The sequence below is a fragment of the Antechinus flavipes genome, chromosome 3, assembly GCF_016432865.1.
Source record: "Antechinus flavipes isolate AdamAnt ecotype Samford, QLD, Australia chromosome 3, AdamAnt_v2, whole genome shotgun sequence".
Taxonomy (NCBI): Eukaryota; Metazoa; Chordata; class Mammalia; order Dasyuromorphia; family Dasyuridae; genus Antechinus; species Antechinus flavipes.
In genome coordinates this window covers 131,153,093-131,178,423 of record NC_067400.1, presented here as the reverse complement: position 1 = coordinate 131,178,423, position 25,331 = coordinate 131,153,093, and positions in this window count along the sequence as shown.

The window sequence follows — 25,331 nt, the reverse complement described above, 5'->3', positions numbered from 1 at the left end:
TGGCAGATAGATTCCCAAGTATTTTATACTATCAGTAGTTACTTTAAATGGAATGTCTCTTTGTAACTCTGACTGTTGGATTTTGTTAGTGATATATAAACATGCTGATCATTTATGTGGGTTTATTTTGTATCCTGAAAATTTGCTAAAGTTGTGGATTAGTTCTAATAACTTTTTAGTAGAATCTCTGGGGTTCTCTAAGTATACCATCATATCATCAGCAAAGAGTGACAATTTGGTTTCCTCATTGCCTACTCTAATTCTTTTAATCTCTTTCTCAACTCTTATTGCCAAAGCCAGCATTTCTAATACAATATTGAATAATAATGGTGATAGTGGGCAACCTTGTTTTACTTCTGACCTTATTGGGAATGGTTGCACTTTTTTCTCATTACATATGATACTTACTGATGGTTTTTAAATAGATGCTGCTGATTATTTTAAGGAAAAGTCCACTTATTCTATAGTCTCAAGTGTTTTTAATAGGAATGAATGTTGGATTTTATCAAATGCCTTTTCTGCATCTATTGATATGATCATATAGTTTTTGTTAATTTGGTTATTAATATGGCCAATTATATTGATAGTTGTCCTAATATTGAACCAGCTGTGCATTCCTGGTATAAATCCTACTTGATCAGAGTGTATTATCCTGAGGATGAATTTCTGTAGTCTTTTTGCTAATATCTTATTTAAGATTTTAGCATCAATATTCATTAGGAAGATTGGTCTATCATTTTCTTTCTCTGTTTTCAACCTACCTGGTTTAGGTATCAATACCATGTCTGTGTCATAAAAGGAATTTGGTAGGATTCCTTCATTCCCTATTTTATCAAATAATTTATATAGCATTGAAGCCAATTGTTCTTTAAATGTTGAGTAGAATTCACATGTAAATCCATCTGGTCCTGGGGATTTTTTCTTAGGGAGTTGATTAATAGCTTGTTCTATTTCTTTTTCTGAAATGGGGCTATTCAAGCAATTTACTTCCTCCTCTGTTAATCGGGGAAGTCTTTATTTTTGTAGGTAGTCATCCATTTCACTTAGGTTAAAATTTATTGGCAAAAAGTTGGGCAAAGTAACTCCTTATTATTTCTCCAATTTCCTCTTCATTGGTGGAAAGTTCTCCCTTTTCATTTTTAGACTACTGATTTGATTTTCCTCCTTCCTTTTTCTAATCAGATTTATCAAAGGCTTATCTATTTTATTGTTGTTGTTTTTTTTTAATAGAATCAACTCTTAATTTTATTAATTAATTCAATAGTTTTTTTTTTTTTTTTACTTTCAATATTATGAATTTCTCCTTTTAATTTTAGAATTTCAAATTTAGTATTTGATTGGAGGTTTTTAATTTGGTATTTTTCTAGTTTTTTAGTTGCAAGCCCAATTCATTGATCTTCTCTTTCTCTATTTTATTCAAGTAGGCCTCTAAGGATATAAAATTTCCTCTTATTACATCTTTGGCTGCATCCCACAAATTTTGGTATGATGTCTCATCGTTGTCATTATCTTGAGTGAGATTATTAATTGTGTCTATAATTTGTTGTTTCACCCAATCATTCTTTAAGATGAGATTGTTTAGTTTGCAATTACTTTTTGGTCTATTTACACCTAACTTTTTGTTGAATGTAGTTTTTATTGCATCGTGATCTGAAAAGAAAGCATTTGTTATTTCTGCCTTCTTGCATTTAATTTTGAGGTCTTTATGTCCTAATATGTGGTCAATTTTTGAATAGGTTCCATGAACTGTTGAGAAGAACGTATATTCCTTTCTGTCTCCATTCAGTTTTCTCCAAAGATCTATCATATCTAATTTTTCTAACATTCTATTTACCTCTTTAATTTCTTTCTTATTTATTTTGTGCTTTGATTTGTCTAATTCTGAGAGTGCAAGCTTGAGATCTCCCACTATTACAGTTATGGTGTCTATTTCTTCTTGCAGCTCTCTTAACTTCTCCTTTATGAAGTTAGATGCTATACCATTTGGCGCATATATGTTTAGTATTGATATTGCTTCATTGTCTATGTTACCCTTTAGCAAGATATAGTTTCCTTCCTTATCTCTTTTGATTAGATCAATTTTTTGCATTTGATTGATCTGAGATAAGGATGGCTACTCCTGCTTTTTTGACTTCACCTAAAGCATAATAGATTCTGCTCCAGCCTTTTACCTTTACTCTTTATGTATCTCCCTGCTTTAAATGTATTTCCTGTAAACAACGTATTAATAGTGTTCTGACTTGTGATCCAGTCCGCTATCTGCCTCCTCTTTATGGGAGAATTCATCCCATTGACATTTACAATTAAAATTACTAATTCTCTATTTCCTGCCATCCTAATATCCCCAGATTATGCTTTTCTTTTTACTTGCCCCCCCAACCCTCTTTCCCAGTTTTAAACTTATGCACCCCATTTGTATCACAACACACCCTCTTTAAGATCCCTCCCTCCCCCCCAATCTCTTCCCCTTCCTTGTATCCTTCTCTTATTACTCTTTTTCTTTTCCCTTTTCCTCTCCCCTTTTTTAATGAGGTGAGAGAGGATTTTCTGTAAAAGAAGTATATCAATTATTTTCTCTTTCAGCCAACTCTGATGAGAGTAAGATTCACACAATGTTCCTCCCCCTCTCTGAGTTCCCTCAGATATGATAAGTTTCCTTTGCCTCTTCATGGGATGTAGTTTCCCTCTTTTTATCCCTCCTTTCCCCCTTTTCTGACATTATCCCTATTCCATTTCTATTTCCTTTTTTTTTTATGTTGTATCAATAAAATCAAATTATACATGTAGTCTTTTTGTATATCCACAACAGAAATAGAATTCTCAAAAGTTCCTTTTACCTTTTCTGCATCTCTTGAGTCCTATGGTTGGAGATCAATTTTTTTTTGTTTAGTTCTGGTTTTTTCCTTAGAAACAAATGGAATTCATTTGTTTCATTAAGTGTCCCTGGAAGAAAATGTTCAGCTTAGCTGGGTATTTATTCCTGGCTGCATTCCAAGTTCTTTTGCCTTTCAGAATATCAGATTCCAGGCCCTTCAATCTTTTAATGTGGAGGTAGCCAGATCTTGGGTGATCCTTTTTGTGGCACCTCAGTATTTATTTTTTTTTTTCTGGCTGCTTGTAAATTTTTTTCTTTAATCTGATAGTTGGGGAATTTGGCCATAATATGTCTTGGATTTTTTATTTTATTTTAGAGTCTTTATCAGAAGGTGTTTGATGAATTCTTTCAATGTCTATTTTACCTTCTGATTCTAATACCTCTGGACAGTTCTCTTTGATGATTTCTTATAAAATAGTATCTAGGCTCTTTTTTTTCATCATAATTTTTGGAAAGTCCAATAATCCTCAGATTATCTCTCCTAGGTGTATTTTCCAGGTCTGTCATTTTTCCAAGTAGATATTTCATGGTTTTTTCCAATTTATCATTTTGTGGGGGGTTTCCTTGACTGATTCTTGCTGTCTCAATGAATCATTAGTTTCTATTTTTTCAGTTCTGATTTTTAATGAATTATTTTCTTCATTAGCTTTTTTACTTCTTTCTGTATATGTCCAATTGAGTTTTTAAATGAATTGTTTTGCTCTATGGAATTTTTTTCCATTTCACTAATTTTTTTTTAGTGAATTATTTTCTTTTTCCAATTCACAGATCTTACTTTCTTGTGAATTCTTTGTTTTTTCCAATTTACAGATCTTACTTTCCAGAGATTTTTTTTTTTACTTTTTCCAATTCACAAATTTTGTTTCCCTGCACTTCCTGGGAATTTTTTTACCTTTTCCAATTCATATTTCAGCAAGTTGTTACTTTCTTGCATAGCTTCTCTTTCCTTTCTCCATTTTTCTTCTAACTCTCTTTTGAGACTTTTAATGGTCTCTTCTATGAGAGCTTTGTGTAAGAGGGGACAGGTACCATTCCCCTTTGGGGTATTATCTGGTGACTGTTTGCTATTTGTCTCTTCAAGATTGCAGACCTGATCTTTTTCTGTATAGAAGCTATCAATCATCCTTTTCATTTTTTTATTCATTTTTTAAAGCCTTTAGGGTATGCCTTCAGCGCAAGGGTGTTAGCAGCTTCCTCTGCAGAGTAGGGAGAGATGTAAACCGGCATTAGGCTCAGAGGTATGGGAGTGCTATGAGTGAAAGTTTCCCCTTCCCCCAACCGGAGATGATTTAGCACAGCAGAGCTACAGAAGTGCCCGGTGGAGAACCCTGGCTGTGTGGTTTAGTGACTGCCCTAAGGTAGGAGACTAAGTGGTGAAAGTGTCACTGCCCCAGGCCAGAGCCCCTTGTGGGGCTGTGGGTACTAACAGCTGACCAGTGTAAAACCCCATTCTGACCGGAAGTCTCTGCCAGGAAGTTTCTGCCCGGAAGCAAATCGCCCTGCAAAAGTTCTATTGCTCTAAACTGAGCCCCCCACTGTGCAGATTAGAGGCTGCCCTGGGCTGTGCCTCCCTGCAATGCAGGTTAGCAACTGCACCAAGGAAAAGCCCCATACTGAGGGTTGGGGCTGCGAGCTTGTGCTGAGATTTGTGTTCTCACTTCTGGTTTGGGGCTCCACTCAGAGCTTCTGGTTCTCTCCCTTCCCGGTCTGACCTCCCCAGCCCCGAGGACAAACCTTTTCTGGCAAGATTTCAGATAATCTTTGGCTGGTGAGTTGATGTACTTCTAATCTTTATGAGTCCTAGCGGTCAAGCCTATTTTTGAGTCTGGATATAATATTGATAGTGAGTGTTAAGAGAGCAACTTAGAAAATCATGTGTGCCTTCTCCACCACCTTGGCTCCACCCAAATAATTTTTCTTTAGAAAGTCATTTAACATTGTAAGTTAGTAAAAAAACAGCTTATTTTAAAAAATTTAAATCACAAAATGTGAACATTAATAAATTCATTCAAAAGTGCTCATTTTTTTATCTCTGAAGCTTGCCAAATTAATAAGCCTGAATGCATGGATGGCTCAATCAGTAATTGTACCTTTAGTAGTTTAAAAAATTTCCTTAAGTCTTAAGTTTGCTAAATCAACGACTGACTCCTCAGAAAATCCATAGGCCTTCTTGTTTTTGTAGTAGATCATTTACATTTTATTGTTCTGCATTTGTTCTTTAAGCTATTAATTCCACAATCCTTTGACAGTTTGCCCCACCTATATCTTAATGACTAGGAAAGAAAAAAAGAGGGGATTTTTTTTTCCCCTTATGAAACCAACACTGTTGGAATTTAAGTTACCTGAGGAAAGGAAACACAAAGGAAATAAGTAAAATCCTGACAGCTTTCTCTTACCTGTAATGTCGATAATGGAATATGATCTTCTGGAAATTGTTCAACATCCCAGAGAGACACATGCATTGAATTGCCTTTCCAATGAGAACATTTTATTCTATGCTGGAGGCACAATTATGAAAAGCTTGTCTTGAGTACAGATGACCTGCTCTAATCTTTTCTAATTCTTATGATTTATGTAATTCCAGGTTACATTTTCCCAAAATTTTAAAAAGGCATTTCCATTTTTCTTATGTTAGAAAAAGCTCATTATGTAAAATATACTCCCAAAGACAATTTCTGCTATTCCACCCCCTACCCCTCTCTCACCTCACTTTCCACATTTGCTAAAAATGCAAGGAATGTTCACTTAAAACAACATTAGAAAGGAAAGAACATTTAAAATGCTTAGGATTTGACATTACTTTTACCAGTAAAGGATAATATTATCCTAATTTTAATAAAATATAAAATGACTCCAGATTTTATTTAAATTCTCTAAATGAGTAATATTTACATCCTAAAAGAATGTATTTCTCCCCACATTTTAACTTAAGCTTGAAATGTAGTAGACATGTTGAAAAGTTACACATAGGACATGGTTTTATTTTATTTTTTAATCTTCTAATGGATACTAAGGGGAAGTATTTAAAAATTCTCAAAAACTTAACACAAATGTCAAAGCACAAAGCAATCTTTAAACACCAGCATATTTATTAGCCTCCTTCACCTAATTAAATCTTGACAGTTCTAAGGTTCTTTCATTACAACTCAACCAAAATAAATGTACCTTGGGACTTTCTCTCAAAATAGAAGATTCTGCCAAATGAACATGTACACAATCCCTACCCCCCCACTGAGAGAATTTTCTTTTGTCCTTTGTCAAGATTTTAGTTTTATTTGTGTTCTCTGTGCATGGTATAGGACATTATGTACTGTTACCTTCCTCATATTGATGGAAATAAAAGGTCACTCTGTTAACATTGCAGCAGGTGATTCTGTATCACTGAGCTTTTTTTTTCTCTTTTTTTTTTTTTTTTAAGGAAAGCATTCATGGAATGAGAAATTGGTTGTCCAATAGTATTTTAGAACTAGATAATGAAGATTGATAAGCAAAGGACATATTCAAGGTCTGCACACTCATTGATAGAGTAGGTGTCATTTGAGAGTTTTTTAGAGTGATATGGAGACAAAAAATATTTTCTACCTAATGCAACCCTCATTTTGATGAAATACATGTAGAATTTTTCATTGTTTGAATCAGTCACTGACTTTGGGAAAGTCAACTATTCCCTCTGACCTTCTCTGTTCCTTTTTGTTTATTTGTTTGTTTGTTTGCTTTTGTTTTGTTTTTGGTAAAACAATGCTTCTCTATACTTATATCTCACTCTGCTCTCTAGCCCAAGTAGCAAAGTTATTAGAATATTAGGCAATAGTAGGACTCTGTGGTATAGGACTTTGTGTGTGTGTGTGTGTGTGTGTGTGTGTGTGTGTGTGTGTGTGTGAAACTTAAATGGCTAACAGTAGAGTCAGTCAATTCCTATATATTTACAATCGTTATAAATTAGTAGATAAGCAGAGAAATAAGTAGATACATAAATAAATGGTGTTTCTATATTTGACTTGCATCTCAAATCACATAATAAAATGTTCTTTTAAAATCACAATTATACACTAACTTGTCCCTAGTATGTGACTGTTGAATTGAATAAAATAATTGAATATAATATGATGTAATAGTAAAAGAAATGAAGACCATATGAGTCAAAATCCATGCCCAAATTTATGAGAATTTAAAGAAATATGTAATTCATAATGTGGACCTCATTTCTAAAATATATATAAAATTAACTGAAATTTGTAAGACTACAATTGATAAATGGTCAAAGGATATGAACAGAACAATTTTCAGATGAAACTGAAACCATTTCTAGTAATATGAAAAGGTGCTTTAAGTCACTATTGGTAAGAGAAATGCAAATTAAAACAATTCCGAAATACCACTACACACCTCTCAGATTGGCTAAGATGGCAGAAAAGATCATAATGAATGTTCCAGAGCATTTTGCAAAATTGAGACACTAATACATTGTTGGTAGAGTTCTGAATTCAACCACTCTGATAGAAGTATGAAACTTTGCCCAAAGGACTATCAAACTGTGTATACCCATTGATCCAACAGTGTCTTTACTGAGCCTGTATCCCAAAGAGATCATAAAAAAGGAAAAGAACACACAAGTGCAAAAATGTTTGCAGCAGCCCTTTTTGTAGTGATGAGGAACTGGCAACTTAGGAGATGCCCATCAGTTGAAGAATATGCATATTATAAAATATTATTGTTATACAAAAAAAAAAAAATCAGCAGGATGATTTCAGAAAAGTCTGATAGAGTTACATGAGCTTCATTTCATAATGGAAAGAATTACATGAAGTGATGCTAAGTGAAGTTAGCAGAATCAGGAGAACATTGTACATAGTAACAAGATTATATGATGATCAATTCTGATGAACATGGCTCTTTGCAATAATGAGATGATTCAGGCCAGTTCCAATGCTCTTATGTTAGAGTCACCTGCAAGAAAGGATGTATGGACTTTGTGGATCACAATATAACATTTTTATTTTTTGTTGTTGTCTGCTTGCATTTTTTTCCTCTTTTTTCCCTTTTTGATCTTATTTTCCTTGTGCAACATAATTAGGGAAATATGTATAGAAGAATTGTACATGCTTAACATATATTAGAATATATGCCATCCAGGGAAGATGATGGGGAGAAGGTTTTCCAAGAGTCAATGTTGAAAATTATCTGTGCATATGTTTTGAAAATAAAAAGCTTTAAAAAAAAGAAATTCTTAGCATAATTATCATTATCTTTTGGACTATTTTTAATCTGATTATTTTGAACATGTAAATTATATATGGATATACATGAATATGAATATTATAGTTCACTCAATTTAATACTCTTGCAACATTTTCAGTTAATTTCTATTTTATTTACTCTTTTATTTCAATATTGTCCCTAGTATAATTCAACTAGAATTTAAAATATCTTTCCTCATTTTTTTTTCCTTCCCACCCCCAATTGAAGTTTACAGGGTATTTCCTTATTAACAAAAACATATTTCTTTATTAAAAGCAAAAATAAATAAGAGAATTGCTTTTAAAAATCAGAGATTGTCATTTGAATGGCAATATGTCTACAAATAAACACAATAGGTATACATAGCTCATTATATATTTATGGCACATATCTTCCTCTTTTTGTTCTGTTAGGTACATGCTTGTTTCTTCAACACACTACCTGAGAGTGTATATAAAATAAGCAATGTAGTTTATTCCAGCCATTAAGTAAGAAATGTATGCTGTTCTCATTTTTATCCTAATCATTCTTGCACTCAACCCTCTTCTCTTCTCTCTTCTTGCTATATTTATTCCTCTCTTGCTTCCCTTTGTCTTCCATTTTGTTCCATTGAGCATTTAATGCTCAATTCTTATTAGCCACAAATAAAAATTCTTCTAATCTCTTGAAATCTATTTACTTGCTTTTTTTAATCCAAATATTTTTTTCTTTTTTTTCATATTTTTATTGATTTTTTTTTATTTTTAAAAATATATACAAGGATAATTGTTCACCATTGACCCTTGCAAATCCTTGTATACCAATTTCCCCCCTTCTTTCCACCCTCTCTGCTAGATGGCAAGTAATACAAAAATGTTAAGCATTGTAAAAATATATGTACATCCAGTATAGGCATACATATTTATAAAATTATCTTGTTGCACAAGAAGAATCAGATCAAAAAGGGAAAAAAATGAGGAATAAAAAAAAATTCAAGTTAAAAAGAAGTAAAAATGTTATGCTGTGATCCACACTCAGTTTGTACATTCCTCTCTCTGGGTGTAGATGCTTATCATCATCACAAGATTATTGGAATTGGCCTGAATTTTCTCCTTGAGAAGAGCCACATCCATCAGAAATGATCATTGTATAACTTTGCCATGGCTGTGTACAATGATTTCCTGGTTCTACCCATTTCACTTATCATGAGTTCATGTAACTCTCTCCAGGCCCTCTATGAAATCATCCTGCTGGTCATTTCTTGTGGAACAATAATATTCCATGGCATTCAAATACCATAATTTATTCAGCCATTCTCCAATTGATGGGCATCCATTCAGTTTCCAGTTTCTTGCCACTACAAAAAGGGCTGCCACAAACATTTTTGCACATGTGGATCCCTTTCTCTCCTTTAAAATCTTTTTAGTATATAAGCTCAGTAGAAACACTGCTAGATCAAAGAGTATGCACAGTTCCAAAATGTTCTCCAGAATGCTTGGGTCATTTCCCAACTCCACCAACAATGTATTAGTGTCCCAGTTTTCCCATATCCCCTCCAATATTCATTATTATCTTTTCCTGTCATCTTAGCCAATATGAAAGGTGTTGAGTAGTATCTCCTTTATTGCCTTAATTTGCATTTCTCTGATGAATAGTGATTTAGAGCACCTTTTTCATATGACTGGAAATGGTTTCAATTTTTTCACCTGAAAATTGACTGTTCATATCCTTTAACTATTTATCAATTGGAGAATGGCTTGAATTCTTATAAATTTGAGTCTGTTCTCCATATATTTTAGAAATGAGACCTTTATCAGGACCCTTAAATGTCAAAAATATATATATTTTCCCAATTTGTTTTTTCCCTTCTAATCTTGTCTGCATTAATTTTGTTTGTACAAAAACTTTTAAACTTAATATAGTCAAAATTATCTATTTGATGTTCAATAATGAATTCCAATTCTTTTTTTTGGTCACAAATTCCTTTCTTTTCCACAGATCTGAAAGGTAAACTATCCTATGTTCTTCTAATTTGCTTATAATATCATTCTTTATGTCTAAATCATGAATCCATTTTGACATTATCTTGGTATATAGTAATATTATATGCCTGTTTCTGCCATGCTAGTTTTCAGTTTTCCCAGCAGGTTTTGTCAAATACTGAGTTCTTATCCCCAATGCTGGGGTCTTTTATCCAAATTTTTTTTCAAAAGAAACCTTATAGATACAGGATGTAAGTAAGGGGTGAGGAAAAGAAAGAGGTTAGCTTTAGTGAGAGTAAAGTCCTATAGATTCAGAATACTTAAGTTAAATAAATTAACTTCAATTTGATTCAACAAAAGTATGTTAAATGTCTTCTATATGCAATGAATGGTCCTAGGTCCTGGTGTTATAAAGAAAAAAGAAAACAATTTTGTGCTCAAGGAATTTATAGTCTAACATATATATATATACAAAATATGTATGTATATGTATGTATATCTATATATAATGCACATGTATATGAATATACTTGTGAATATCCATATATTTATACACATATGCATGTGTGTATGTCCAGATGTCAACACAAAACAAGTTAAGTTGCAGGATTGAAAAATTGTCACTGAAGAATTTAGGGATGGTATCTGAGGAAGAAGTGCTTTTTTATCATTTTGTTTAGAGTTACTTATTAACTCCTTATTTTATTATACTATATTATATTATACTAGGCATTGAAGAGAAAATTTGAAGAATGAAACAATTCCTACATTTTAATATTGGTGACATCAAATACCCATGTATATGTACATAGCATAAAAATAAAGTGTATAAATATAATATTTTAGTAAAGTAATTAAACATGATCTTGTTGTTTGTCCTTTATTCTCAAAGAAGACCATGATATCAGAGAAGTGATACCATAACATTGGTTATGAATTGGATTGTAAGTGAAGGAGGGCTGTGCAAGGTCACCTGACTCACTTTCCCCTCCAGAGTCCAGATATAGAATACAGATATAGAATGCAGATATAGAATTGGAGAGGTTCGAGATGCAATAAGCAACCTTGGCCTTTTTTAAGCTAAGGTCTTTAACAGGTCACAATTTGATTGAGGTTGCACCCATTCAGCAATCAAAGCTAGGTAAGACTTGAATCAAATAATCCCCTTTTTCACCCCAACAATAAATAAATAAATAAGCAGATAGATAGATAGATAGATGAATCATTCTAGGAGGGGAAGACTTGCAGAGTTTCTGGCCAAAGCAGAAATGATTGTTATTTACATTCAACTTCAGTCAGTCAGGATCCAAACCATGACTAAATGATGCTTGGCCAGGTACCTATGTGTGACTAATTAATGAGAATCAGAGTGGTTTGGGTTTACAGCATGATCCTTAAAAAAATAAATCTAGCCATTTAATCTTTAACATATCTTGGGAAGGTTCAAAAATTCAAAAGAAAAAAAATGATCTTTTTGGGGAAAGAGGGAATATTCAGTTGGGCTGATAAGGAAAGTCATTGTAGAAAATGATCATTAGCTGTATTTTAAAGGAAGAAAAGAATCCCATGAGGCATAAATCAGCCTTGAAAGAAGATAAGTTTTTTGCTTCATTGAATTCTAGTAGTACAATTTGTACACAATGTCAAGGAAAAACAAAATTGTCTAAATATAGGTGGATTGTATCATCATAGACAACAACTGAGAAAATAATTATCCCAGTGAGGTGTCTGAGAATTATTAGCATTTTAGCAACATATATTCTACTAAGGTAAGTGGCATTATTTAGTACAGAAATCTAGAAAATTGCTTAGGGAAAGTTAGTTGGTATCTTGCAGAAAGATAGTTATGGAGGCAGGAGACTTCTGATGTGAAGATCAACTTATGGGTTTGTACAGATAGATAGCAATCCAAACTCCTTTGCCTATAAGAATAATTTGTCCAGTTCAGGCCTTCAGTTCATTAAAGTGGAAGTGACTTGGTCCTGGGTAATTCTGATAGTGGCTCCTCAATATTTGAATTGCTTCTTTCTAGCTATTTGAAGTATTTTCTCCTTGATCTGATAATTCTGGAATTTAAATACAATTTTGGAAGGTGATCTGTGGATACTTTCAAAAAATATTTCCCCCTCTGGTTCTATTAGGATAGTTTTCCTTGATTATTTCTTGAAAGATATTTCCAGGCTATCTTTTTCTCCATGGCTTTCAGGTAGTCAGATAATTCTTAGATTGTTTCACCTAGATATATTTTCCAGGTTAGTTGCTTTTCTAATAAGTTATTTCATATTTTCTTCTATTTTTTCTGATTTTTGGATTTTGTTTGATTGATTCTTGATACCTCATTGAATAATTCAGTTCCATTTGCCCAATTCTAATTTTTAAAGAATTATTTTCTTCGATTAGTTTTTGCATATAGCCAATTATGCTTTTAAAGTATTTGCATATAGCCAATTACACTTTTAAAATTGTTTTGTTCATTAGATTTTTTTTTTCATTTCACCAATTCTATTTTTAAGGAGTTGTTCTCTTTTTCCATTTCAACAATTTTATTTTTAAGAAGTTTTTTTTTTTCCCTTCAGTATAATTTTTTCCTTTTCATCAAATGTATTTTAAAGAGTTGTTTTCTTCAATCAATATCCATGTTTCCTTTTCCAAACTCTCCTCCTAAGCTATCATTTCTTTTCCCCATTTTTCTTTTAACTCTTTTTAAAGATCCTTGTTGATCTCTTCCAAAAGAGCCTTGTGAGCTTGAGACTAGTTCACATTCCCTTTTGACGCTTCAGCTAGAGGAATTTTGTCTTTAGTGTCTTGGTGTCCTTTGGGATTGTTCTGTTATTTTTTCTCTATATAATAATTCTCTATGGTCAGAACTCCTTTTGCTTCTTTGCTCATTTTTAAAGGTTGAGGTCTGCTCCTAGGACACAGGAAAAATTGTTCTGAGCTTTCTTAACAGAGTGACAGGGGCTTCAAGCTTTCTGCAATGGGATTGGGGCTGCAGGCTTCCCCACCTCACTGAGTGGAGCTGGCCAAGTCTTGCCTGTTATGCTGGGATTCACGAACTCACTACTTGTTTTCTGTAGTTGCATTGGAGATCTCATAGTTAGTTTTCTACTTCAATGGCCTTCTGGACCAGGACAGAATAGCCAATATTGCTGCTGAGCTTTCTGCTAGATTCCCTGTGTTGGGTCAATCCATCTTAGATCTGCCTGTGCTGTGCTTGTATTGGGCTTGACCTCCCCACAGCTCAATTAAGACAGTGCTTTCCTGAAGTCTTTCAAAGATATCTTATTCTGGAAAATTATTACACACCAAACATTTTGTGAGTTCTGTCACTCTAAAATCCTTTCAGAGGACTGATATAGTGTTGATTCTGAGGGAAGCCAGGAAGAACTCAAGCAAAGTCTGGTTTACTCTCCACTCTCTTGGTTCCACCCCCTCGGTTTGTACAGATAGAAATACAGACAATTAAAATAAAGGTTTGATTTTCTGGAATGTTCAAGATACTGCTTAAAGTGCTCTAGGATAGTATCATACTTTTCTGCCTTAAGGTATGTATCTATGTATTTATTGTTCAATATAACTGAGTTTAATAATTGAAGATTTCATTACAAATATGTCATTGCACTGCAACTATAGAAGATATTAGAAATTGAGCAAACAGCACAATTGCTATAAGATTTTTAAAAAAAAAACCTCTAAATTATATAACTATTCTCCTTTCTTGTGATTTATTCTTTATTTACAAGTATCTTTATTCTCTTTTTAGAAGTATATTATGTATGTTTCCATTTGTTAGAGTAACAAGCATTATTGTGTGTGCACTTATGGGTGTGTGAAAAGAGAAAGTAAAAGGCTTAAATCACCTACCTGAGAATTCTAGTAGGTAGGGGTTTAATTAATTTAAGTTCTCCCTAATGTAATGTCTTTACAATCTATTTAGTATTTAATTGTAAAGCATTTAGCTAATTTAAAAAAAAATTAAAAATTACATAAAAGAATGAAATTTTCATGTCTAAATAAAAATCACCAAGGTACTCAAACTGTTTATATGCACATATATGAATACACTCTCATTTAATCCTGAGTTTAGAAGTGTTCCACTGGCAGGTTTTCTCACTGAATATATTCACTGTCCACATAAAAGGATTAAAATAACTAGATATTTTAGGGAATTTGTAATTAAGGAAAAATACAAAATAATCCTCATTCCTTGCCAAAATACGGGGTGCAAGAAAAGGCCTAAATTTAAGCTTACTGTTTCTATTTCTTTTTCTTCTACTTATGACAACATTTTTAGAGAAGGTAGCTCCCTCCCCCCTCCATTTCTCTCCATCTGTCTTTGAAGCAACATGGTAATTAGTTTTAGACTGACTTCACATTAATGACAGAACTTACCTTTTTTCTGTTGGCCAAAAAAACTATGCATGGACTAAGAAATAGAAGACAACACTCACGTGTTGATAGTGATGGTTTTTAGTGTATGTGTAGTCTGTTTATATAATTATTCACAAAAAAAGTGCCAGTTGAGCCTTAATTCATGGCAATTATGCTGCCATTAGTCTAAATCTTCAGAGTCCTAAAAAAATTAAAAACTAAATGAGGAAGTTGGTTTCTGCGACTTGTTGTCTCAACCACCTTGTTAAGAAATTTTAGTATGAGTTAGAACTGTTGATTCTCTTGTATTGTAAAGTGGTTCCCATACTCTGAGTGATGCTTGTAGCCTGAAACCTAGATAGCTGATGATCAGAGTTCTGGTACTTATTCAACTAATTATCATGAAACCTAAGGTAAGTCATTATATATATATATATATATATATATATATATATATATATATATAAAGTCTGTACTTTATGTTTCCCAGTTATAAAAGAGAGGTGGAGGGGGTGGGGGGATGACTAACATCTGTGTTATTATCAATCCCACAATGCTTATTATAGGAGACAAAGGGGTAATAGATATGAAAGTGCTATTAAAATGCCAAATGAGTGAGCTTTTAAAATATTCCAGATGTTTTTTATCATCCCCTGTCTCAAAGCTTCCCATCAAAGAATTATCAGATGAATCATATTGTCCAGAAAAGGACTCCTGCCATTTAGACAATGGTAGTTGATTAGAAGACCCCAGTTAATTGTCAGTCAGTGAAGAAGTATTTAATAAGGGCTCACAATGTGCTGCCATGCAATGTGCTGTTGTAGAAATACAAAGAAAAGTTAAAACATAGTCATTATTCTCAAAAATCTCACATTCTAATGAGAAAAATAATACATAAATAACTTTAAATCCAAGATATTTGGTGTGAATAGAAGAGCTTTTTTTGTAAGTGAAAAATTAGTAGCATGAAGGATTTTGAAAGAATTCTTGATTTTTTGTTTTAGTAAAGGATTTTGAGTGTCAGAATTAAGGAAGGAGAACATTCCAGGAATGGAGGTCAGGCATCATAAATATAGTCTGAAGATTTAAGTGTCAAAATGTTTTATAGACACAGAATTCAAAATAATCTTAGATGTAAGTTAGTAAAACTCTCTCATTTTACAGATAAGAAAATAGAACCCCAGATATATGGAATGATCTGCCTGAAGTGACAGAACATAATGACATAGATCGACCCGTCCAGCAGGTCACTTACATGTGGGTCTCGAGGTGGACAATGCCTGTAAGGCTAATGCCTGTAAAGGAATGGGGTTAGAAATGAGGAGGGAGACGAGTTGAGGTAGAGCAAGGTCTCTCTTTTATTGAATGAAAAGGGTCTTAGTTATATATGATTTCTGGGTGGGGGGGTTGCAATGTAAAGAGAAGAATGTCAGACCACATGTGTGGCTGACATCCTGGGGCATACTCGTTATCTAGTTCCTGGGCTGAGATGACCGATTTCCTGGGACACACATTATCTTATCTCAGGAATTTAGGGTGTTTGCTAACCGTATCAGAGTTTACGCACAGGTAGTCACGTTCTTCTTGGCTTCTTTGTTTCCTGGGGTGCCCGTAGGCACTAAGGTATAGGAGAGTCTTTTATGCATGGTTTCTAGCATGTCCCCCTTTTTATTTATATATGGGTGGGAGGCCTGTCTTAGGCTATGTGGCCAGTGTCCATATTCAGTACCCAAATAATCTGACCTTAAAGGCCAGAAAAAAGGCAGGATCCCTGTCTTAGGCTATGTGGGCGGCATCCGTCCCAGCACCCCAGCATCAAACTTCCGGGGTGTGCTTCTGGAGAACGGGCCCACAATAATCCCGTCATTGGGTGTTCCTGCAGCCAGAAGGTATGATGTTCCTGAAATATGGGGCCACAATAATCCCGTCATTGGCTCACCCACGGCCGGCACAGGGGGACTTCAACCGAGTCCACCATCTACGATACCAGGGGTCATTCATAACCATGGTAGAAAATTGTAAAGCTGCACCAGGCTCATTGATGTTGAGGTTTTCATAAGAATCTGCCTTAGGAAGGCGTTGATAGTAGATTTGAACTTTCTTCTGAAAGCTGCATCAACCTGAGACTTAACAAAACCAGTTAACTTAGCAAACAGCCAAGGTCCGAAAGAAATAAGAAGAATAGCCACGAACGGTCCCAGAAGAGTAGGAAGAAGGGTTGTCAGCCAGGGGGATTTTAACAAAATAAGGGATTCTAAAACTAAAGCATCCAAATTCAATCTGAACTAGTGAGATAGGGGGTGGGGCAAAAGTGCTTAAGGCAAAGTGAATAGGAGCTAGGCGTTCCCATTCTTTCAGGTATTTTGAAAAAATATATACCAGTTTCCCAATGTTCTATCTCTATCTCCCCCCCTTTTTTTTTTCTCACGGAAAGGAATTATCAAATGACCATTCCCCATATAAATTCTGAGAGTGAATCAAAATCCCTATACATAACAGACTAATACAGTAGCATTTCCTAAAAAGTCCTCAAACATAACAGCAATAATTACACAATTTTAACAAATCCCATCCCAAGTCTTAAACACACAGTAATAGATGATCCAGGCAAGGTTTAACAGTCAGTCATCAACCATTCCCAAAGTCCCTTATATCAGTCCAAAGTACACTCGATGCAGGGTCCAGTCCATGGTCTCATGTACAAACTGCTGCTTCAGGCTGTGAAGTGATAGGAGGCTCTCATTCCATGCAGAGTGGGTGTGTGCTGTGGTGACAATCAAAGCTGATCAAAGCTGATCCAGGTTCCAGAAGCAAGCCAATATCTGTAATTTGACCAAAATCTAGAGCAAAAACACAAATCTAGCAAATAAAGATTAGATCAGTCTCAGATAGACTCAGTTCATCAGACTGCTGCAAAATATGAGGAGGGCAAAATTAATTGGCCAACAGTTTCCTATGTGAAGAGATGAGTTTGCTTTACAGGCCATGCAAACAGGTGCAGTCCCAAGTTGTAACATCAGTGAGGTCTCATAGACCCCTGTTAATTGTCCTCTTATTATGTAGAAACCTTAAAGAAACAAAACACAAATATCCAGTAATAGACAGATGACCAGGTGAAATACTCAGTTGCCCAAGCATTTAGGATACAATGATTACATATAACCAGACTGAAAATAGCAAAGCATGACATAATTGAATTGCATCAACAATTCTATTGACCATTGCTCTGATCAGAGAGAGATCAGTTACAGAAGGAAAAATTCAAGAACATAACTATAATATAACATAAGCAGTTGAGTTTTAACAGCTTATCAATCAATTGCCCCAGTAACTGTCAGAGGGTGGAGCTTTAAAACTCCCAAATAGCATTAACTAATTAACTCTAAGCCCCAAAACTTTTACCTCCAATAACAGATGTCATTAATCAAATTTCTGATAAATCTTAAACAAAGATTTATCATAACTTTACAGTAATAACAGAAAGAAATTTTGTCTCAGTAAGTTCACAACTTAGAACAATTATCATATCTGAGTAGATGTTACATAAGTGAACATTATACATACAAATAATTTTGCTTTTAAAATACCCAATACATAGAAAAATATCCCAAATTGCATATTGTCCATAACAGAAACATTTTCAAAAGGACAAAGAAAAAACTATTATGTTCAGAGGCCCTTTAAATAACCTCAGGATGACCCAATACAATCAATTTAAATTTATACAAAAGACCCAATTCCACATAAAAGAATTCAAGGTTTTTTTTAACATAGCAATTAAACTCTTAGAAATATTTCTACCAAAATATGGATCACATTTATGACCATATCTCTTAAAATATTTGTATCAAGAAACAAATATTCAATCAATTAACCTAAAAGTAAGCATGTCCTTAAAAATCACAGTTTGCTGCACTGTCGCAATCAGATAAGAAAAAAACGGCAGGAACACACTTTAGAGGGGTGAGGGAAGGAGAGGATTCCATGTGGCCACCCTTCCCCCACTCCTGACCCCCTAGAAAAAAAATTTCCCTCAGGTTCCCCACTCAATTTCCTACATGGGGATCCTTTTCAAGATTTAACCCATCAGTTTCCCAATATCAGGTTTCTTCCCAAATCCACCCATTTCCAACTTTCTCTTTCCCCTTGAGTACATACTTAAAAAAACAATCTCCTTAAAGAACTTTCCTTCCCAGATGCTCCTTTGGTAAAGTAGCAGAAGGTAGTGGGGGTGGGAGGCTCCCTCCCCCACTTCTTCACCTACTCCCAAAAGTCTTTCACCTTCCTAAAACCATGCAAACCTCTAATTTCCCTACAAATCAGTCCTTCCTAAATCACCTGCATTCCTCTTTCCTTTTCCCTTCAAAAACCTGTAAGATTCACACTATAGTGAATAACCCAAACCTCCACAAAACCCACACTGTCCAGCAGAACTGGAATTTAAAGTATAACTTATGTTAACAAATAACTCAATATATTTCAAAAGGTAACAAACTGAATCAAACTAATGCAGCTGTTTTTAAAAGTTTTTTCTTCTACCACATTTCTTCTAACAGCTATTAGCATCTTATCTCCAGAGCTTTTTATTGCCCAGGCCAGGCTAAGCTTGAATTTTATTGCTCTTTACTCTAGTAGGCTTTTCCTAAAAAAAAAAAAAAAAAAAAAAATTTAAATCACAAGCAAATTTTCCTTAATCATTGTTCTTAAAACTTAACAAAGCTTTTAAATCAGCAAAAACAGACTAGGGGCTTTTTCCAGGATTCCCCACCCTCAGAGAGAAGTTTGTTTCCCTTTTTCCCTTCCAGAATCCAAAGGGGCTTCTGTGAACTTCCAAGCCCATTTAGTGCTTTACTCTGCCTTCACAGAAAATGCCTAGATATTCCATTCAAACGTCTTTCCTTTAAATGTTAGCATACTGCTGTATATTAACTTTCCAAACTTTCAAATCCCTTTCAATCTATTTTTTTTTTCTTTTTATTTCTTCCTTTCTCTCCCTTTTCTCCCTTTTTCTCACAGGCTGCTGCAGTCAGCCAGAGACAGAAGAGAGAGAAAGATTTTTCAAACTTCTTGATATTTTCTAAGCCTGCAACACAGAGGCTGAATTCTTATCTCTTACAAGCTTACTAACTTTTAACACAGACACACACAGACAAACATGGAGCTCCAATTTACTATGCACAGTTGCAATGTTGTTTTCCAACCAACAACATAACAGACAAACCACACAGAACATAGAACATATATCACACAGACTACACAGTTACAACATTAAACAAACATATAACATATACCCAGAGGATATTTTCCAGCGTCCCAGAAAATACCCATCTCAGAATTTTTAAACCCGTCGGTATTTATTCTGAGACTACAGGTTGCTAGCAACAGACCAGACCAGAACCAAAACCAGAACCAGAACCAGAATCAGAACCAGATGGTACCCCAAAAGGTACCCAGACAGACTTACTCTCCTGAATGCTGAATCATGCCGAATCAATTTCGTTGGCCTTCTGCTACTCCTTCTTCTTCCCCTGAAGCTTCTGCCTCACCTTCATCCCCACCTTCCTCCTCTGTCTCCTTTGGTGCCACTAAAGTTTTCTGGCTTTTTAACATAGGGAAGGCAAGCTGTGCAGGAGCAGGGTTTTTAATTTTTGTGAGTGAGGCGGGGTTTCTCTTATTCTTCAAGGGTCTCACCGCTTTGGGTAATTGTCTCTGATACCCTGACATAGGGAGGGAGAGTTCTTTGTAAAGATTGTTGTAATGCCGAGGGTTCATTCGTCATTTGTAGATATTGAGTTTGTAAGTCTAGAACTTCTTGAAGGTTTTTTACTTTTTCAGTTAAGTCTTGCTTAGCTGTGGTGAGGTCAATGACCGGGGCGACAGGGGGGTTAAGTATCGGGGCGGTAAGAAGGGGCAAGCTGTAAGGAGGTGGAATATACCCTGCGGCCTCGCTTTCTAATTCAGCAACGTCTGAGGCGCTAAGGGCATCTTGAGTTTCACTTTCATTTTTCACAGGGAGGTTAGGTTCGGCGGCGGGGAAAACGGGGTATGCGAGATTGCTTTCTACGGGGGGAGTCCCTTCTTTGGGAAGTGGGGGGTAGATAGACTTGATGGAAGGGATCTCAATGATCCCTGACGGAGGTCGTGAAGATGGCTTCCCTGTTTTTTGGAGAGACTGGATGGATGCCGCATGGGACAAAGGGCGGAGACAGGACTCTGCAGAAATGAGTAACTGTCGTGTACCCCCGTCAAGGGAGGCACATTCTACAATGTCATTGATCAGATTCCAATAGGAAAGAACATGAATGGGTACGGATTAGGGCCCTTCGGTTTTCAACTTGTTATTAAGATCCCGTCCCACCTTTTGCCACTTAGCAGGGTGGATTTCAGGGCCATTGATAATGAACCAGGGACAGACATCATCAATGAAAAGGAAAAACCGAACAAGATCCTTTTTCTTAATTTTTACTCCTCTTTCTCTAAGGCTATTCTTAAGGTCCTTAATAAAGGCCTGTTCTTTAGATAAGTTAGTCCCCATGAATGTGGCAGATGATTACTCACTTTTCAGTTGCGGGCTCTCTGTGGAGCGGTCTCGTAGCAGGTCCGGACGAATGGGCTTCTTCCTAATCTGTCGGGCAGGTGTCCAGCCTCGGGGCCCCCACATTGGGTGCCAGATGACCCGTCCAGCAGGTCACTTACATGTGGGTCTCGAGGTGGACAATGCCTGTAAAGGAATGGGGTTAGAAATGAGGAGGGAGACGAGTTGAGGTAGAGCAAGGTCTCTCTTTTATTGAACGAAAAGGGTCTTAGTTATATATGATTTCTGGGTGGGGGGTTGCAATGTAAAGAGAAGAATGTCAGCCCATCCTGGGGCATACTTGTTATCTAGTTCTTGGGCAGAGATGACCTATTTCCTGGGACACACATTATCTTATCTCAGGAATTTAGGGTGTTTGCTAACCGTATCAGAGTTTACGCACAGGTAGTCACGTTCGTCTTGGCTTCTTTGTTTCCTGGGGTGCCCGTAGGCACTAAGGTATAGGAGAGTCTTTTATGCATGGTTTCTAGCAATAGATGATATTTTAAACCAGTTTTTCATCTACAAATGTTGTGCTTTTTCCCTTTTGCTATGGGTGTCTACTCTATCTAAAGTTATCTTTCTCATCACACTCAATCTGTAATGATTATTTTCACTACCTTTACTTGTCTGGTTATTTCCTTCAAAACATTTCTCACTTCCTTTTGTCAAGATGTTAAGAAAGACCCTGTTTTCCAAAACTAAGATCCAGCAAGAAAGTTGAGTCTGAACTTGGCAGAACAACCATCTCATGAACAAACTTTTTGTTACTAGACAACCTTGTCTCAATTGCTTTTCTATCTCATTGTTGCAATTGTCTCACTACTGTTGCTATACTATGTAGGTTGACTCTATTTAACCACAAATATGTTAATCAAAGTTCAACTATACTAAACCCGCTCTTTTCCCTCAACCAGCAGGTGGGACTTGATCACATTTGTCCTTATTTGCAAACTATTTCCCTCACTTTGAAATTAAAATTATATTTCATTCTTTAAGGTCTTATCTCTAGTCTGCTCTGTTCAGCTTAGGCTACCCACTGGTTAGAGGTCAGCTCTTTATATAATATATAATATGGATATATTATCCAGCTCACCCTTTCTACTTAACCAAGTGCCATTTCTGTTTTGAAAGCTATCTGGAGCTTCACCTCCATTCAAAGTCTTTCCTGATCATATTAACTCAGAGTGATTTCTTTAGTTTTTATAGCATTTGGTTTGAAATTGCCTCCTCTAGCCCCAACAGGGGTGGTTTGATTACCTAAAATCACAAAGAACAATGTTTTGATTACCTAACAGCATTTTGTTAAGTTGGGGAAATGTAGTTTCTAGTACAATTTGTAGGCAAGCTAACAGGTGATGATAGAAAGTTTACCTTTGCCAGTTTACTGATATCTTATTCATAGATAGTAATAACCATATACCTTTAATAACATTTATACTTGTTTCTTCCTGGGTTTCTATCTCTACAGTATGACATTCAATAATAGTTCTTAAATTGTTTGCTTTTTGTGGGGCTAACCATTTGTTATTCAATCTTTTTTTTTTCTTTCTCAATATGTCACCTAAATAATTCATTAAATCAGAATTTAAATTAAAATAATTTAAAGTTCTAGCTGTGTGACCCTGGGCAAGTCACTTAACCCCAATTGCCTCAGCAAAAAAAAAAAAAAGTTATCATCAAAATCATTCTAATTAATATTATTAATAAATTAATTAATAATCATATAATTATAATTAATAAAATTGGTGAAATCATCAAATAAAAAAATCAAAATAAATTGAAGAAATTTAAGGAAAAATCAAGTAAAATATAATAGTCTAAAAAAAGTAGAAGTGAAAAGGTATTTTGAAAGTTTTGAAATGTCCCAGTTTCAAAGTAACAAAGGTAATCAAAAAATCACCAACCTCTCTACTTTTGACTCCTTTATATGGCTAATTGTGAAAATGACTTCTGCTATTTGGCAATCCCTATATATGTTTTCCTCTCCAAATTTTCTATTAATTGTCTCTATGATTGAAAAGACAGAGACACAGAGACAGAGATAGAGAAACAGACAAGACATAGAGAGATTCAGCGAATAGAACAAGTGATAGAGATGAAGAAACACATGGGAAAAAATGGAATGCCAGAGGGAAACAGAGATAAGGAAAGAGAGAAGAAAGAAAGAAAAAGAGAAAACTATGTAAAATGTTTTATCATTTTTTTTAAAGTTTTACCAGAATTCAATGCAATGTAACCCTGACAATGGTCCTCTACTATAGCCAGCCTTTGAAAATTTCCATGCCATGTTTTTATTTGTTGGTACCTAAAGACATATAAATAATAAAGTGTAACTGCAAATCAAAAGGAACAGAAAATGAAATTTGTTATAACATGGGTAGAGAGAAAAAAGAGAAAATATAATAGAAAAGCATTTTTAACACTGATTTATTACAAAATCACATTTAACACCATAGAGTCAACAAATATTGACTACTATGTTCACATATACAAACTGATCAAAAATAATGCTCAGAGGCTGTTCCATACATGAATAAAAATTCCTAGTATAATGTGCCATAAAAATGGTGATACATGTGGCAAAACTAATAATGGCAGGGATTCACTTGAGCTTTCCCCCAAACCCCTCCAAATATGTTTAAGTAACAATTCTCAATAAATTCTAGAGCATCAGAACACAAAGCATATCCAAAATAACATAGATCAGAAAGAAAGGTCTGTTGCACAATGGTGAGGAATGGAATATACCCCAACAAAATCCTAACTCCAGGATACCAGGAACAGGCTTTGGGGTGATTGAATTAGTGGCAGCTATTGTGGGTTTTAGACCATTCAATCCATTGACAATGAAGATAACCTAGAAAGTCAGCAGGAAAGGTTTGTCATACCAGGGTAAGAATAGAACAGAGTCCCACACAGGTAGCCCTAGCTGGAGGACAAAAAAGGAGAGGTTTGGGAGACACAGAATCATCATCAGCAGTTGCAGCAGGAATGTTTTCTGGATATCTCAGCCTTAAAAATTATAATTGAGGAAATGGAAACTAATGACTTTATACGAAATCTTTAAAATGACAAATAAAACAATATCAAAAGAATTAAAAAAGAAGACACTATCTCCTTTTTGAGTTTGTGTAGCCTAAATAAAAGTACCACAACACAGATATTCTAGAGACAGGAAAAAAAGAAAAAGAAAAAAAAAATCAAAACATTGAGGTAGGTTTTATTATATTTAAGCACCAATTTGGATATTACAAAAATAAATAAATAAATAAATTGAACACTAATTAGGATTATAGCAAGATTTTAAAAAAATAAACTTTAATAGTTTTTGTTTTACTTCAATTAAATACAAAAGTATTTTTCTTTTTTTCTTTTTTATTTCTTTCATTTTCATTTTTACTTAACGCAATTTTAGAAAAAAATATTGAATAACAATTACAAAACTAAGAGAAAGCATATATGATAATCTCAGTAAATGCAGAAAAAGCCTTTGACAAAGTACAGCAGCCATTCCCACCAAGAACACTAGAGAACAGAAGAACAAATTGAGTTTTCCCCAGAATTAAAGGCAGCACCTAAAACTACCAATAAGCATCATTTGTGATGGAGAGAAGTAAGAAACATTTCCAGTAATATCACAGGTGAAACAAGGATAACCCAAGCTAATATAATAAAAATGACAATTCCACTCAAATTTATACATGCCATAACAATCACATTTCACAAAAATCACTTAAATTTTTTTATGATTTTTTTTTCAAAACATATGCATGGATTATTGAGGCATTAACTCTTGTGAAACCTTGTGTTCCATTTCCCCCGCTTTCCCTACTCTCTCTCCTAGATAGCAAGTAATCCAATATATATTAAACATGATAGAAATCTATGTTAAATCCATTGTATGCACACATATTTATACAATTATCCTGCTGCACAAGAAAAATCAAATCAAACTGGAGAAAAAATGAGAAAGAAAATTAAATCCAAGCAAACAACAACAAAAAGAGAGAAAATGCTATGTTGTGAACCATACTCAGTTCCCACAGTCCTCTCTCTGGATGTAGATGGTTCTCTTCATCACAAGATAATTGGAACTGATCTGAATCATCTCATTGTTGAAGAGAACCATGTCCATCAGAATTGATCATCATATAATCTTGTTGCCATGTAAACATAGTTTTCAACTTTCATTTTTCTAAGATTTTGAGTTCTAATTTTTTCTTCCCTCTTTCTCTTCCCTCCTATCTCCCCAAGAGGGAAAAAAAAAAAAAAAAAAAAAAAAAAACCTGATATAGATTATACATGTAAT